Here is a 4330-nt window from a genome sequence, read left to right as displayed (position 1 = left end):
AAAGCCGAATGTAAAACGCAATGTAGAGCAAAGTTGAACGCGGAATGCCGGAGATGGATGGCAAAAGGGTCGAAAGCTTTTGCTAGTGGGCGTCGTTTCCTTTCTTTGGACATAAATCTAACAGGGAAAAAACTCATTAAAAAGCCGCTAGTAAAAAAAAAAAAAAAAACGGCAAATGATGTATATGTTAGTGACCTTCCACTCAGGCGTTAAGCTGCGGAGAATTTGCCAGAATGTAGAAGAAACGCTTTGAGGTCATTTGCTGCGAGGGCCTTTTCTCCACCAGTTTCACAGCGTTGTTATGCTGGCGCTGTGCTGCATGTAAATATCCGGCCTCAGTGAGCGGTTATTTAAAGCATGACTATATTCTTAAAATAAAATACCTCTGTTGCCATTGGAAACATCTTGTGTGCGGCTTAGCATGAACGTGTAATTTTGACCACTTGGGTGCTACCTCATTTCATGGTTGTAAGTAGTTTTATGTCTTGTTTTTTTATTTATTTATTTATTTTTTTTGTTCTTATTAATGTCGCTGCCGCGGTTGTTTGGGTTTGAATTTATGATCCAGGATTTTTTTTTTTCTTTGAAAACAGGAATGAAAACAGAGTGGAAAAGATACCATGCCATGCTCCGTGTTACCTGAGACTTTTTGACCACACGAGACCTGAGTGACAGCAACGTTGAGATGATGTAGAGAAAACGTTGTTTAGAAATAGACTTATCTGTTCATATTATGTATTTTACGATGTTTTCCCATGTATGCTGTTCCACAAATGTACAAGCACGCGTTAAAAAAAAGGTATAACAAAGGCATTTTTTTTTTTTTGTTCTCACTTACAGCCACACCATGAAAAAGGCAATTCATACAAAGGCAACCTGCTTAGTTGTCTTTTTGAGTTATTTGATCTCTTGGCAAGAATATATATTGCAGGGTCGCAGTAAAACTTGCGTAAGATGGAGTCCTTTTTTTCTTTCTTTTTTACACTTCAGCTGCTTCCATCCTTTATGAGTTTTTGTTTTCTTTTTTTTTTTTTTGGTGTAGGGTTTTAATATAAGAGTCCATGAATAATGATGGAATCCATAACTCAACAGCAGACACATAATAAAACATAATAAACTAGTGCATTCAGGTGTCTAATAATTTAACTACACATATACATATAAATGAGGCGCCATCAACATATAGAGAGAGGAATCCTCGAATGTACAGTCATGTTGTTTTCCAAATGACAGGGCATTGCATTACGTTATAGAGATCTGTAAGACAATGGCAAGCCTATTCATTAATGTCAGTTTATTTTTCATCATGGATCAATCCCTTTGGCCTTGCTCCAGAATGACAGGGAGAACGCACAGTATGTATGCATACTGTTTTCCTTTTTTTTAACACAGTCAAGCATGTAAGCTCGTGCAGAAATATGCAAACATAAACACACGCGGACACATAAGCGCACACACACACACACACACGTATGCCTTATCTCTATCTATTAGGATTACCACCCCCTCGAATGCAATTAGATTTAATGCTTCACTGATACAACAGTATCTCATTTGTGTAGGGCTCAGATAGTCTAATACTCTGCATAAAGGAAAGCAGGGTCTGTTCAGAAGGAAATATGTGTATGTTTATGTGGCTGCTCTGTTCTTTTTTTTTTTCCTGCTATCTTCTCCTTTCTTTGGTTTTGTTTACCGTACCTGTGTCTGGCGTTTATCTTCAAAAGCAGGTTGTTACCAGGGTGCACAGCTGAATTAACTGCCGATGAAACGATATTGCGCTCTCTCTCTCTCTCTCTCTCTCTCTCTCTCTCTCTCTCTCTATCTCTCCCTCTCTCTCTCTCCGTCTGTCTGCCTAAATGAGTGCCTTTGGGACCGTGTCACCGTTTATGTTCTGTTTGTTTATGTTTATGTTATATAAGAAGTGTGTGTAATTATGTAAATACCTGTAAATACTTCTCAGAATCATTTTTCCCATTTTCCCATTCTAATCATTATAGACCTTCTGCCTCTCCTCCCACAGAATGTATACTCTCTCAGCTGATGAGCAGAGCAGGCTTCTGTACGCTGGATAACAATGCCTCTGAACATCCATTTTAATTATTACACCTACAATGTGTTCATACTTGTATTAAACAAACAAAAAAATATCATAAATATCTCTTTGGCATGGTAAATAATTAACTTCTCACTTTGATCAGAGCTAGAATGTTTTCTTCTATCCCTTCCACCCACATGTGACAAAACAATATTAATATCCGCCCTGTTCTCACAAACATTATCGCATCAAAAATCTGTCTGTGGTGGGCAAGAAGAAAGTTAGGAAAACAAAAGAAATTAGAAATGCTGTCTGAATGTCTCAATATCCCTGTTAAATGTTAACACAAGACCGAAGCGTGGAGTTCCGTCTTTATCCACGGGCTGAGGGACGAACCGACAGTGAAATTCTTCAAGACAGTCTCAGAGCTGATATCCAAGCACAGATAGGTGTGGGTATATTTTTACAACGGTTCATCAGTTATTCGAATTTTTCCACTTCATTTGGATTTAGTATCCAACAGAGTAAAACTGCATGAGATAAAAATACGGATAAAAAGAAGGTACCGGGCTGACGTTTACGATCGCGTACGGGGCTGGTTATTCTATTTACATCCTGTTACTGTGATAGATCTGTGTTCATTTCAAACTCTGTTCCAGTCCAGTCGCCACAGGCCTCTGGTTCTGAGCCGCTGTAGATTCACTGTGCGTATGAATAAGAGTACTGCTTTATATGTTAGAATTACAGTTAGGAGAGAAAACATGCACAGGCAGGAGAAGAAAAGTACTTCAACAGTTCATAGCTATATCATCATGCAACATCATCCTACACTGATTTCATTATCCCGCCGTGCAAATGTCATTTTTATCGCACGTCGCATGCCTGTCCGTTCTCAATCTGTCTCTTTTTGTTTGTCTCGTCAACTTGTCAAGATTTCTGAGCTGTCAGCCATCAGTTCCATGACTGACTCCTGTCTCTTTGTCTGGCTGGACAAGCCAGGGGCTGAAATCTCTGACAAGATTAGGGGAGCCCAAAAATATACCCAGAGAAAGAGGGGGGGGTGGGAGAAGGAGGGACAAGCCAAGACAAGCATTAATGTAGCTGAGTCGTGAGAGAGATGAAGAGAGAGGTGTGCAGGAGAGGGGTAGAGAGCACCAGAAGGAGGGGAGAGTTAGAGAGAGAGAGAGAGAGAGAGGGGAGAGCAAGGGAGAGACAGACAGAGAGAGAGAGAGAGCAGTAGGGACTCTTGTTTAACGCTGCAGGGATCTGTCCAACAGCGCAGTATCTGAGCGCAGATATTAGGAGCAGAAAACAAAGCAGCCGGCTCTTATGCTGCAGCCCCTCAGACAACCACCACATCACCACAGAACAGAAACCATCACAGCAAACCACAGAACAGAAACCATCACAGCAAACCAAAACCAGCGCCCTCCCAGGGCAGTGGGAGCAGCTGCCCTCAGCACAGAAAGGAGAGGAAGGGTGAGCAGACGACAGGAGAGGAGAAGAGAGGAGAGGAGAAGAGAGGAGAGCAGAGGAGAGGAGAGGAGAGGAGAGCCACTCTCCGTCTCCATGGACACACAGCTTCCACGAAGCAGAGCTCACTATGCCGGGCGTAGCGTCGTCAGCACTCACCATTCCCTCAATAATTTATCTGCTCTCCCATCCTCCAGCGCTCTGCAACTTTTCCTTTTAGAAGTTTTGTAGCGGCGGTCTGAGTGAGTCTCTCCTCTTCCTTCTGGGCTGTTCACACAGCAGTCATAAAGAAAGAGAGGCTTCTGCAAATTAGTGTGTTTGTGTGTGTGTGTGTGTGTGTGAGTGAGTGAGTGGGTGTGCGTGTGCGCGTGTGTTTGTGTGATTGTCAGGAAGAGCGTTGAGTATGTGTTTGTGCGTGTCCAGATAGTGTGTTTCCGTACGGCGCGTTAATGACCCCCCCCCCCCCCCAAAAAATAAGACTGTCTTGAAACGGACACTTTTCCACAGTGACTGAAAGGACAACACATCTTCTCAGAGGATGGAGCACTTTGAAGCAGCCGTATGAAAGGAACTCTTGCTCACCTTCAAGTAGCTTGGGAGTCATTTGCACTACAAAAAAGGATCTGTGAATGCAGCTCTTCTAAAGACTATCAGGGACTTTGAAGAAAGCATTTTTTTCCCCCTTTGTTTTCTGCTGAAAACAAGTTTCTGTGGGGGTGTTTTTTTGGGGGGGTTTTTTTGTCCTTTTGAAGAGGGGGCTCTCTTGTCACTAGAGAAGGCCGTTGGAGGGGCTGGTTCCGAGCCCCGTGCCCGTGTTTGAGG

Source organism: Chanos chanos, chromosome 15 (assembly GCF_902362185.1).
Source record: "Chanos chanos chromosome 15, fChaCha1.1, whole genome shotgun sequence".
Taxonomy (NCBI): Eukaryota; Metazoa; Chordata; class Actinopteri; order Gonorynchiformes; family Chanidae; genus Chanos; species Chanos chanos.
Note: the sequence above shows the minus strand (reverse complement) of the source record.